The 14,263-nt window shown below is 40.8% G+C and overlaps 1 protein-coding gene across 1 annotated transcript in view; it reads left to right on the top strand.

Moving 5' to 3' along the window:
* The window catches only part of LOC143363140 (uncharacterized), a 458,910-nt gene extending 444,951 nt beyond the window's left edge, over positions 1-13,959 (top strand). The window contains exon 2 of the mRNA XM_076803746.1: positions 13,948-13,959. The gene's annotated coding sequence lies outside the window, so the exon portion shown is untranslated. The remainder of the gene's footprint in view (positions 1-13,947) is intronic.
* The last annotated feature ends 304 nt before the right edge of the window (positions 13,960-14,263 follow it).

Here is a 14,263-nt window from a genome sequence, read left to right as displayed (position 1 = left end):
CGAGATAGACCGCAGATCATTCTCTGGTTATACTTTTGTCATGGGGAATGGTGCGAGGCCCGGGGTGTGAGCTGACCCGGGCCCCCGGGGGGAGCATAGCTCCCCCCGTGATTGGCCGACACCCCCGGGTTATTTTCCCGGTGTAGGGGGGTGTCGGTCCGTCCCTCCCCGATTGGGGAGGGGGATCCGTGGGGGGTTTGGGGAAATGAAGGGTCGGGGCGTGCCGGATCGCGCCTCCGACGGCCCTTCCTCCCGGTGGCGGCGTCTTCTTGCCTCGGCCGGGGCTGGTTCCTTCGGGATACCGGCTCCGAGCGGGGCACGAAGACTCCGGGAGCTGTGGGTGGACCGAGCTGGGGCTCGGGAAGCCCAATCCGAATGCTCCAGGGATGGGGACACCGGGCGGGTCCCTCCGCCCGGGGTCTTATAGCGTAGGCAGTGGGGGAGGTTAACCCCTCCCCCGGGGCATGATGATAGCTGGGAGGTGTCCTGTTGAGTACTCGCGTGATCCAGGCACCTCCCGTGTAGCTTAGGTGGGCGTGAGGTTTTAGTGGGTAGTCCCCGGGGGTTCGTCCTCCGGTGAGAATCCCACATAACCCCGGCTTCCCCCAGGGAGTCGGGGTATGTATAAAACATTTCCTCACGATAAAAAAAAAAAAAAATGGGGAATGGTGCGATTTGCTGGGAAAGCAAAAAACAATCGAATGTTGCTATTTCTACCTGTGAGGCTGAATATGTGGCTATCTCAGAAGCATGTAAAGAAGCGAAATTTCTCAAAAACTTACTAATTGAATTATTGAATAGGCAGGACTGTGTAAATTTGTATAATGACAATCAATCAGCGATTGCTTGGGCACACGGTTGTACTGCGTACAATAGAACCAAACATATAGATATTAAAAATCATTTTGTTCGTGAGGCTATCGAATCAAATATTGTAAGATTGCGTTTTCTAAGTTCAAATGAGATGATAGCCGATATTTTAACCAAGGCGTTACCAAAAGAAAAACACGCAAAATTTGTAAGCGGGTTAGGATTAAGAAATCTTTAAAGGGTTATGTACGTATGGTATGTCACGATTAGGAGGGAGTGTTGGAGCACGTCTAATCGCGCCATCTCTCATTATACAATACAAGCCGAGCGTTATCACGTGACTAATTATAACGCGTGTGCCGACCTGCGTATAAAAAGATCCTTCTTCTCTATTCGACCGTCGAAGTGTTTACACGTTGTAATTCCTACGTTCCAGTATACATATATATATATAAGTGTAATACTCCACTGTGCATTTCAAATATAAAATAGTTCAATATAAAAAGAACAATAGTTCTTCCTTTTCTCGGCATCGGGAGCGGGCTTTTCGGATTTTCTTTATAAATCCCTCGACTCCTATGTCGTCTCTTCCTTTCAGTATTGGGATAAACTGTACTGATAATTTTGCCGAATGCGTTGATCTTTCGTAGGTGTCTCGACCGGGTTCTTCTTCTTCGTCCTCGTCGTCGGATGGTTCTCTTCTTGGTTCTTTGACAGGCTTTGTCAGGTTATTCTGTTTAGAGTTCCTTTTTGTATGAGCAGTGCGTACACTCTCGTCCTCGGTCATAAATGAACCGAAATCGGATGGCGCAAGGCTTCCTGCAACTCGTAAGCTTGCAAAGCTTTTACCCAACGTTTCGATTTCTCTGGCTCGTTTGCTGTTTTCTTCATTTGCCATGAGTAACATTTTTCTCATTTCAGCAAGGCTTGTTCCTGTCTTCTCGCTTTGTATTTGCATCAGGTCAAGGAGCTGTCTAATTTCAGTCTGTTTGTGCGACCCTCGAGGGTCAGTTTATTAGCTTGAACGAAGTGCCCGTCTTGCACATTTGGCAACCAAATGTCCCAAGAACGGAATCTTTACAAGGTCATTTACAACCGGGAAAGTAAAAATCACGCTTCGGGGATTAGGACTCGGGAAGTAGTTTATTACCCTTGCACGTGTGCTTCCCGGGTCTTCACTTTCGAAATTGCCGTTTTCACCCGTCTCCATAAAATACTTGGGTCATTGTTACATGTCACCGGACGGGCCTTACCTGCGTTGCGCCGCCTGAGTCCGGGTTTTTCCGTCAACACGGCTTGCCAAATGTTTCTTACGCTTTTCCACCACTTTCTCTACCATCGTGGGCGTTGGCCAGTCAAGTCACCGCCCATTGACAACTCGCTTAAATATCGGTGTTTGGCAAGCGCCGGGTAGATTTAGAATACACACCGAAGTCCAAGCACTTCCCTTACGGCCACTGTTTCGTACAGTCTTTAGTTAGAAGAATATACCGAAGTCTTAGTACTTCCCTTAAGGCCACTGTTTCGTACAGCTATTAAGACAAGAGTACCTTCTCTTGTAATAATCAATCGCGCTAACAATATACAGTCCACAAGTTTGTTTATATTAATGTTAAATAAAGTGATAGTTTTGTTACTTTGTTAAACCTGGAAATCACAGTCCATACACAACAAACCCCTCCCGAACAACGAAGCTGACCATTCGGCGCGATCATAATTGGTCCTTCGAGCCGGATTCTTTGGCAAAATTCAGTGTTCTGTTCGGGATTGAATTGTCAAGTCAAGTGTGACAGTGCACTCCACTTAACAAATCGTGATCCAAGGACTGTGATCTTACGATTAATTACGAGTTAAACTGTGACTGCAATTAGTTCAGTTTACAAAAACAACATCACTGAGCATCCCAACGTCCAGATCTAACGGCGACGATCAACAACTGACCACGGTGGGCGGTTTGAAGAATCATTGGACCAGCCTACTGGAAGCTGAAGTGGTCCATCGGAGTCTGAAGGTGTTTAGGAACGCGAGTTCAACAGCATCCGTCACATCAACAGCTGGGGATTAGCATCGACCAGCATCAGTATCCATCTCGTACATCCATTCTTCTACTGGTGAGTCGAGATTCATAGGTTTTGATTTGTGTTGAGCGATGGCTAATTCGGACGAAACCACGTTGCAAAAATTACTTAGTGAGCGCAGCCACATTAAAGCACAATTGACTAAGTTCAGAAATTTTTGCGACCAAAGGGGTGCGACAACGTTACTCGAGGCTCTTGAGGCGCGACTCCAGCGAAATGAATCATTGCTAGATAAATTTGAAGTTGTCCAGAATCAAATTGATAGATTAGTAGCGGGTACGTCGGAAGAAGACACGCAACACAGACAGCGCGAAAGTTTTGAGGAGACTTATTTTAACGTTATTGGGAGTGTTCGTGCGCATATTGCCCGTTCGCGAAATCCGACACAGTCTCCTGCCATGCATTCTGCATCGCGTCCCGCGACAGTTACACCGACAACATCAGAATCGTCTACAATTAAATTACGGCCAATTCCGGTACCAAATTTCAGTGGTGATCTCGGAGAATGGGTTTATTTTAGAGACAGTTTTGAATCATTAGTTAACAATAATGAGGCGCTAAGTAATATAGCACGATTCCACCACTTAAAGTCTGCGCTACGGGGAGAAGCTGCTCGTGCTATCGCTTCGCTCGCGGTATCAGATGAAAATTACACCGTTGCTTGGGAAACATTGAAGGAACGTTTTGAGGATGTAGGTGAGCTAATAGAATTTCATATTCGAGCGTTATTTGAATGTCCGTCGATGACGAAGGATTCAGCAAAAGATTTAAGACAACTTCTAGATGATTTCTACAACCATTTAAGGTCATTAAAATCACTTAAGGAGCCAGTTGATCATTGGGATTCATTGCTAATGTATTTACTATCAAAGAAGTTAGACTCACGGACCACCGAAGCGTGGAACAAGAAGGCCTCAGAACTAGGTGAAAAAAAGGGGATGAAAGACTTACAGACCTTCCTAGAACAGCATTACAAATTCCTTTCCAAATCAGTCAGGTCAGGACCTGCGCACTCCACAGCATCTCACGGAAGGGAGACTGTACAAAAATCTCGAGCTCGTCCTTTCGCATTTGTAACCTCCGGGTCGTTTGAATGCCCTTTATGTAAAGCATCGCATGCATTGGCCCAATGCAGGGAGTTTTTCTCTTTATCGTTGATTGACCGCGTAAATAAAGTTAAAGAATTGCGCGTCTGTTTTAATTGTCTCAAACCCGGGCACGGGGTGCAGTTCTGTACAGCAGGCCCCTGTCGCAAATGCCAGGCAAGGCATCACACGGCACTGCACGTGTGGAAAGGTTCTGCACAAAAAGGTAGCTCAAGGCAAGTTGTAGCATCGCAAGCTTCTGGTTCAGAAACAAAAATAACAAATATACCCGGCAAGGCTGAACAGGGAGATCAGCAACGGTCACCATCTCCACAAAGTTATACTGTTTCGAATTCGGATGACCCCGAACAAGTATTGCTTTCTACAGCAATTATTCACGTAGTAGACACTCACGGAAATAGACACAAGTGTAGAGCATTATTAGATCAAGCATCCACAGTAAACATCGTTAAGAGTTCCTTTGCTCAGCGATTAGGGTTGAATTGTTTAAAGTCAACGTCCGGAATTACTGGGGTAGGAGGCAATGACGCAACTGGACAAGTCATCGGGAATACGAATATGACTATAGAATCACGAGTCTCTGGGTACTGCGTCAACCTCAAATGCATTCTGATGGACAAAATTACTCCTATTATTCCCACCTTTGAGTTACCCCACTCAGCTCAGATTCCGTCACACATAACCCTTGCTGATCCCACATACGCTGAACCTCGCGACGTAGACTTGTTGATAGGAAATGCTCATTTTTTGGGAGATCATGAGCGTAGGTTTACATAAATTAGGAAAGGGTCTTCCAGTCCTCGTGAAAACCCAATTCGGTTGGATTTTCGGAGGACGGATCAATAACAAATTAGTTCCGAAACCGACTCCAATGTGCAACCTCATAACGAATGAGCAACTGCACCATAGTCTGAACAGATTTTGGGAGATAGAACATTTTTCCGTCGGAAGGGTTATTCCAGATCCGCATCCGTGTGAAGAGCATTTTGTTAAAACAGTCACTAGAACTCCCGACGGTCGCTATGTAGTCTCTATTCCATTTAACGAAAGGTTAAAGGATTTCGGGGAATCCTATGAAATTGCTAAACGTCGTTTCCTTCAATTAGAATCTAGACTACAAAAATCACCGTCACTTTGGCAGGATTATGTTGCCTTTATGCGAGAGTACGAACTTCTGGGTCATATGACAAAAATCACGATCAACTCTCAATTAAAATCGAATGCTTCATGTTATTTTCCGCACCACGCAGTCACAAAGGTTACAAGCACAACCACGAAATTACGCGTGGTATTTGATGGTTCGGCGAAAACCACAAGCGGGATATCATGTAACGACGCACAAAGTGTGGGACCAGTCATCCAGGATGACTTGTTTACAATCCTGATTCGTTTTAGACAACACCATATAGTTCTCACTGCCGACATTGAGAAAATGTATAGGCAGGTCTTGGTAGCACCACGCGATAGAGCTTATCAGCGTATCTTATGGAGAGAAACACCAACTGAGCCTTTAGCTGTTTACGAGTTAAACACCATTACATATGGCACCGCGTCTGCACCTTTTCTTGCGACTAGAGTCCTGAAGGAAGTTAGTTTACGGTGTTCCGATGCACATATCAGTGGAATCATCGCACGTGATTTCTACGTCGACGACTTGATAACGGGCGCAGATACGGTTAAGGAGGCACAAGTCATTAAGACCTCGATAGAAGAAACACTCTCTGCATCTGGGTTCAAATTACGTAAGTGGGCATCTAATGCACCTGCAGCATTATGCAACAATGAAGGGTCAGACCGATTAATTGATTTACAAACCACAAAGGACCCGAAAACCTTGGGGTTGTTATGGAGTCCACTTGGAGATGAACTACGGGTTAGTGTTACTGAATCAGGGCATTCGCGACTTACAAAACGAATCATTTCATCCGAGATTGCAAAGATTTTTGATCCGCTTGGTCTAATCGGTCCAATAGTTATCCGAGCAAAGATTTTAATGCAGAGATTATGGCAGTTAGATTTGAAATGGGACGAATCAGTTCCGCTGACGATTCATTCACAGTTTTCTGAATTTCAATCGGATATTCAGCTATTAAATAAATTCACAATCCCAAGATGTACATTAGGTGCACAAGCAAATCAGGTAGAAATTCATGGGTTCTGTGATGCCTCTGAAAGGGCATACGGTGCATGTGTCTACCTGCGTTCGGTAGACAAGCAGGGACAGGTGTCTGTGCATTTATTGTGCGCTAAGTCAAGAGTCGCTCCAATAAAGGTGGTTAGCTTGCCGCGGTTGGAATTATGTGGCTCATTGTTGTTAATTCAACTAATTAGTAAGGTTCGTGAAGCGTCCAGGGTACACATATCTAACGAGTATTATTGGTCCGACTCCATGATCACATTGGCATGGATAGAAGGTTCTCCCAGCAGATGGAAAACATTTGTTGCGAATCGCGTAACCGAGATTCAAGGGTTATCACGGGGTAAATGGTGTCACGTTGCATCTAGTGAGAATCCTGCGGATCTATTGTCACGAGGGGTACGGTCTTCTGCATTAGAAAGTAACAATCTTTGGTGGAATGGTCCAGACTGGCTCCAAGGGCAATCGATTAAAACATCAATACCTGATTATGCTACTATCGATCCTCCAGAACAGCGAGTCATTTGTGCTGCAATAGTAGATACGAAATCATCTGATTTGTCTTGGATGTTTAAATTCTCGAATTATTTAAAATTGCTTAGAGTAATTGCTTACTGCTTCAAATATTACAACAATTGTAAGCACCGAGTCAAGAAGTCTCAACCACCAGAAAAGGACTCCGGTTCATTCGGAGAATTATCGATTCACGAGATCAACCAAGCTGAGATCGCAGTATTGAAAATTGTTCAAAATCAGGCGTTCGCAAGGGAAATTCATGAAATTAAACAGGGCAAGGTCGCATCGGATTTAAATTCACTACAGTGTTTACATCCCTTTATTGATGATCAGGGACTCGTCAGAGTAGGCGGACGTTTGAGCAACGCGAACATAGAGTACGAGCAGCAACATCCAGTAATCTTGCCCAAAAATAGCCACATCACGAGATTAATCATCCGTAAAGAACATGAACGTTTATTACATGCTGGGTGTGAAACAGTCCTTTCCACAATCCGCCAGAAATACTGGCCGATTTCGGGGAAATCTCTGGTTAGGAAAATTATCCGGGATTGCGTACGTTGCCGTCGGTTGAATCCGCAGGTAGGCAAGCACTTGATGGGTCAACTACCTGCAACACGAGTCCGTATTCAGGCTCCATTCTTTAGTACCGGTGTCGATTATGCAGGTCCGTTTTATGTCAAAGATCGGACACGAAGCAAAACTACGACTAAAGCATATTTAAGTTTATTTGTATGCTTCGTAACAAAGGCTGTTCACCTTGAATTAGTGACAGAATTATCAACCCAAGCATTTCTAAACGCACTCGATCGATTTGTTGCACGTAGGGGTCTGTGTCGGAATCTATATTCGGATAACGGGACAAATTTCGTGGGCGCCCGCAACGAAATGCAAAGGGTTACAGACTTCTTCCGCGACGGAACAACTAAACAGAGGATCCTAGACTATACAATTACTCATGGCATCGATTGGCACTTCATTCCTCCTCGCGCACCTCATTTCGGAGGTCTATGGGAGAGCGCTGTAAAATCAGCAAAACGGCATCTATTAAAGGTCGTAGGGGAAACACGGTTGACGTTCGAAGAGTTAGCCACAGTTCTGACGCGAATCGAGGCATGTATGAATTCTCGACCACTGTATCCTGTGTCTTCCGATTCCCAAGATTTATCCTCTCTAACACCAGGCCACTTCCTAATCGGAGGCCCACTGACTGCCATTCCTCATCCCGACGTTACTGATATATCAGTCAATAGACTGAGTCGGTTTCAGCTTCTCCAGGCGATGTACCAACATTTCTGGAAACGTTGGCAAAAGGAATACTTGCATCACCTGCAGCAACGTTCCAAATGGAAACTGGATGTTCCTGAACAGTTTCGGATCGGGACGATGGTAATTGTCAAGGAGGACAATTTGCCACCTTTGCGATGGAGACTGGGGCGCATCGTGAACCTTCACCCAGGAGCAGATCGAGTTACGAGGGTCGTCTCCGTTCGAACGGCTGATGGGGTTTTTACACGTCCAGTCTCGAAAATCTGCATCCTGCCCGTGCACGATGAGGAATCATGCCACAGTCATCATTCAGAGGAGATCAACACTGCACCATTAGATGATAAGACGGCGTCGTAAATGTCGCAAGCGCATTACTGTTAATCATGCAGTGCTATTTAATTTGTAAACTTCCAACTACTCATTATTCATTAGATTTATAGCATTCGTAGTTAGTAGGTTTCGAATATCTTGATCTCATTTATTAGGCTAGTCCGAGTTTAGTTAGGTACTGCGTCTTTATATTGTGTTATTTAGATTCATGTATGTTGAACGCTAGCCGTTCAAGGTGGGCGGCATGTTTGTGCGACCCTCGAGGGTCAGTTTATTAGCTTGAACGAAGTGCCCGTCTTGCACATTTGGCAACCAAATGTCCCAAGAACGGAATCTTTACAAGGTCATTTACAACCGGGAAAGTAAAAATCACGCTTCGGGGATTAGGACTCGGGAAGTAGTTTATTACCCTTGCACGTGTGCTTCCCGGGTCTTCACTTTCGAAATTGCCGTTTTCACCCGTCTCCATAAAATACTTGGGTCATTGTTACATGTCACCGGACGGGCCTTACCTGCGTTGCGCCGCCTGAGTCCGGGTTTTTCCGTCAACACGGCTTGCCAAATGTTTCTTACGCTTTTCCACCACTTTCTCTACCATCGTGGGCGTTGGCCAGTCAAGTCACCGCCCATTGACAACTCGCTTAAATATCGGTGTTTGGCAAGCGCCGGGTAGATTTAGAATACACACCGAAGTCCAAGCACTTCCCTTACGGCCACTGTTTCGTACAGTCTTTAGTTAGAAGAATATACCGAAGTCTTAGTACTTCCCTTAAGGCCACTGTTTCGTACAGCTATTAAGACAAGAGTACCTTCTCTTGTAATAATCAATCGCGCTAACAATATACAGTCCACAAGTTTGTTTATATTAATGTTAAATAAAGTGATAGTTTTGTTACTTTGTTAAACCTGGAAATCACAGTCCATACACAACAAACCCCTCCCGAACAACGAAGCTGACCATTCGGCGCGATCACAGTCTTTTCTTCCTTTTTTTGTGCGCTTGCCATTCTTACTGATTTTCTACTTTCGCTTGAATTAGTTGAATCTTGACTGGAGAAGCTGTCCCTTCTCACTCTATATTTCGCAAATGAATCCAGTATTTACCTGTATAATTCTTCGTAGTAGGTGCTCCGTAGAGTTGACCGGTTGAATCAATAGTTTTCACTTGGATTCTTTCTTCACATTGGTCGGCCCGTAATAGTGTGTTCGTCTTCTGGTGTAGCGCGTAGCCCTGATCTTATTATTCTCTCGTAGTAATAATAAATGGTCAGTTTTCCGAAGAACAGTAAACACTATCCTGGCAGGATCGCCAAAATGTCACGTGATTAATCGCGAAACTTCACAAAAAAAAAAGGAGATGTTGAGCCGCAGCCCAACACTCTAACTTTTATTCACAGTACAATAATACTTATCGTTACGCGCGTCCTCGCCTCCAAATCAAGACTAAAGGAGTTCGCCTTCGGGTGGTCCTTATATACTAAATTCGTTATCTTAAGCTTATCGATACTAGGAAGGGACCAGTACCGAGAACAAAGGGTTAATCATGTGCTAATTATAAAGGTGACGTTATAATGTAAGTCGTCACATCGTCGTCGTTTATTCGTCGAGCTGGCAAAAGTTATCCGAAGATTTATTCGAAGCCTTCGAATAAATGTACGGATAAAAATATTAAATACCGTCCAATTTGTACCGCGTTTAGTGTCATTTTAATCAGAAGAATAACACGAATTAGTTGGCGCAAGTCCCATAAAAAAATAATGAAAAATAAAGAAGTTTTGCAATTGGATTGGTAGTTGTTTCACACCGATATCTCGCGATTCTACGAGCTCGGAACTTCAAAGACCAGCGACCGACCAACAGCCTACAATGTAAGCAGATGGAGAATCGAGCATTATTGGCAATTTATGGTTTTATGTTTTTAATCAGAACAATATTGTTAATACGAATGAGTTGTAGAGCTTATCCCGATCAAAATGAGTCCAAACACGACATCATTTGGTCTGTCTTTAATGAGATTATAATTTTTATCGTAACATTACGTATCAGTGAAACTGAATTTGAACTCATTTTCATCAGGAAAATCCCCTCCATTCGCTCGTCATAATTTTATGAGGATATATTGAAAAATCTAAAAGTTTAAACTTTTATTCGTGCGCGATTTTCCATCCGCTTACATTGTATGTCGTCCGTCCTCGCTGGGTCTTTGCAGCTCGGCGCTCGGCAAAAGTTATTCGAAGAGTTATTCGAAGCCTTCGAATAAAAGATACAGATAAAAGATGAAAAAATTAATCCAAGTTCGAATAAATCCGCTTCAATCATTCCGCATCTTTTATTCGAATCGTTATTTAAATAATTTGTTATCTAAATAGTGCCCAACTCTGTCTGATGGTAACGCATTCGATTCCCGGTTCGGCGAGGCGAACATTTTGCTATAACTTTTGAACTAAAAAAGATACCAAAATGAAAAGGCCTAGCCGATTAAGATGGTCAAAACTGCCCTTAGAGGTTTTTCAATGATTAATGAACCATTCGAAAGCTGACCCAGAAAACCCCCTCTGAGCAAAATTTCAACCCCCTATCTTGCCCGTGAGGGTAGTTACAGGGTAAATTAGATTTCGCGCTTTTCCGCGCATTTCCCACACTCTGATGCTTCCTAAAATTCTGAAAAAAATGTGGCATATTTTGGATCCTAAGACAGATTTTTGAGAATTTTTTCAGATTTTTTTCTTGCAAACTGTGATCGCAAAAAATGAAAAACTCAATATTTTTAAAACATTAAAAAAATATTGTTAAAATCACATGAATAAACCATATAAGAAATTGAAAAAATAAAGATGACGTATGGAAAAAAAACTTCCCCACCGACGGGATTCGAACACCAGCGTATCCGCTCCGTAGTCCGACGCCTTAACCGCTGTGCCAACCGGCGATGTTGTAAACGTCCCGAACATTCTGGTATATATCGCACAAAATACAATCCATTTTTTCTCTTAAAACATTTCTTAGGTCAAACACTTACTTGTTTCAATGTAATAATGTTTAAAATGACTTAATATATACCTGCGATAAAACCAACAAGTGTAACTTTCCTCCTAATAGCAGAAACGGCGAAAAAATTCGGTTTTTCTTGTCTAGACAAAAAGTGCCCACAAGAAAAAATCTAAAAAAATTGAGGACACTGCCTGTTATGGTACTTTATCGGGGCACTAAACAGCAAAATAGCATGTTTTCATATTTTTGAGAAATGTACATTTTTCCGATTTTTTTGAGGTTTTTCATTTTTTGCGATCACAGTTTGCAAGAAAAAAATCTGAAAAAATTCTCAAAAATCTGTCTTGGGATCCAAAATATGCCACATTTTTTTCAGAATTTTAGGAAGCATCAGAGTGTGGGAAATGCGCGGAAAAGCGCGAAATCTAATTTACCCTGTAACTACCCTCACGGGCAAGATAGGGGGTTGAAATTTTGCTCAGAGGGGGTTTTCTGGGTCAGCTTTCGAATGGTTCATTAATCATTGAAAAACTTCTAAGGGCAGTTTTGACCATCTTAATCGGCTAGGCCCTTTAGACCGAAAAAATTAAAAAGAATCGGGTTTAATGGTATATACTGAAATATATTTTGTATTTTTAAATAATTCTTTTTGTTTTTTTAAATTTAATTACCCTTAAAAATGTTCGAAACTACTTATTAAATAAATAGTCAAATGAGATTAGTGATATCAACATCGTATTTTTTAAAATTAAATTTAAGGTACGTTCTTAATTTGGCTAATATTGAACTAATTTGATTTCTTATTATTATGTCATTACACTGTTGTAATTGTAATTGCACTGGGAAGAAGACTAATGTATTAGAAAGAACAAGAAAAAAGTGTTTAACAAAAAAAAAATCATTCCGTGCGGGATTCGATTCGGGACCAAAATATTCTCAGCCGGAGACGTTACGTTAGTATTATTATTACATTACGTCTCCTTCGACGCACTCGCGTAACAGGCGCAATAGAATTAAAAGGAAACAACATTCTTTTGTTTCATCCCTAGTAGCACAAAATATTGGTTAAATATTTTTTTCAGATATTCAATAAATATTTTTTGAGCCACACTTTTTAATATGAAATAAATATCAGATTGAAATATTATATACAGATACAGGAAATATGAAATAAATGTTAAAGAAATGTAAATTAAATATTCATCAAATATGAAAGAGATATTTAAAATACGTAATGTAAATATTCAGAAAATATACAATCAATATTTAAAAAATGTAAAATAAATATTTCTGTTATATTCTATGAATGGTTAGTCTATATTTTTTAAACGTTTATTTTACATTTAATGTATGTGTATACAATATTTGAATCGAATGTTTGCTTTATATTAAAATGTGTGGCTCAAAAAATATTGGTTTGATGTTTGAAAAAATATATTTAACTCACTTTTGTATATTTGGTTTGCTAATTGTGGTTCTCTAGATCGGGATTTAGTGTTTTTTTATGTAATGTTAAATATGTATCTTTTAAAACTTCGATTCCAAACGCGAACTGAAAATATGGGCACACGTGAGCGCGGCGCGGGCATTCCTTGGAGCGGTTACCCATCCCTCCTTGTGACGTGGCCTACGGTTGTTGTACCTCGGTGATCTGTAACGTAGTGGTGTTCCTACCCCTTCGAATCATCAGATGAAATCATTTTGCCAACATTTCAATTTTCACTAACAATACTAGTGGCACCATAAAAGATACACTACCTTTCAAAAGTGTGGAAGGAGCTGAACAGAATCTTATGGAACTTTATTGTTTAAGATTTTTTATTATAATCAAAGTATGACTTTCTCTGAAAATTGAATTTAGTAAAGCGAAAGAAGCTAGGGAAAAAAGGCAAAGGAACAAATGATACATATATAATAATGAATACGGATTTGATGGCATATTAATTTAACTTTTATTGAATACACTTCAAATAAAAATATATTTTATATATATTTATAAGCTTACAGCCTTGACTTGGCTGTCGCTAAAAATAAAGACACGCATTGTCTTATTTCCACCTCCGTAATTGTAGTTTGCCTTCTTCTTGTGGCAGCTGTGAAATTAAAAATGAAACAAAATACATACATATGTATTACGTATAGCTCGTGGCAATACATAAAAGTAATAATTATAGTTACTTACTCATTACAGCATCATATAATTTTAAATTTACAAATGATAATTTTTTCTTCTTTCCTTGTCCGGAATAATTCGTAGCTGCTTCATTTGTCATAATTTTCCGAAGCATATTATAAATAATTTTTTTGTTGGCGTCTCCACCGACTAAATATAACAGTTGTACCTCAAAATATATGCCATTATTTATTTGATGTCAACATTACAGATTATATATATGAACCACATATCAAACAACAGTAAATACAAACCAGCGAATTAAATTTTTCTGTGTGTTCTGATATCATCGTATCAAAATCGTTGATGGCAACTACTGACGCTAATGGTAATTGATTTAGAAAATTATTATCTAATTCGTCATGACTGCTTCCACCCGTTACTCTAACATTTAATAATCTTTCAATATTCTCTAATTTATTTAAAATTAATTTTACGTCGTATTATATTTCGATATATTGCCGACTTAATGCGGCCAATTGTCCCTCATCCGTATTTGTTGTTATACTATGTACATCTGTGGAGAATATCACAAAGTATTATTATCACCTTAAGTTTATTATCTTATTATATGTATAATTGATTACTATTTTGATGTTTATAATAAAGATTTAGCATTTTTGTCTATTTTCCGACTTACTTGGTGTTTCTATTTGCGATGGCTCAATTGGTTGGCTTTCTTTCGAAGAATCAGATGAATCGGATGATTCGAAAATAATGCGCTTTTTGGATATATTGTGTTTTGGAATTTTTGATACTTTTCTCGTTGGCGACATTTTAAAAATTATATAAAATAATCCTTAAAAATATAAATTTATAAATACCTCAATTAATATTTACTTTAAAATAACGT

This window comes from Halictus rubicundus, unplaced genomic scaffold, assembly GCF_050948215.1.
Source record: "Halictus rubicundus isolate RS-2024b unplaced genomic scaffold, iyHalRubi1_principal scaffold0025, whole genome shotgun sequence".
Lineage (NCBI taxonomy): Eukaryota > Metazoa > Arthropoda > Insecta > Hymenoptera > Halictidae > Halictus > Halictus rubicundus.
This window is presented reverse-complemented; position numbering and strand designations above follow the sequence as displayed.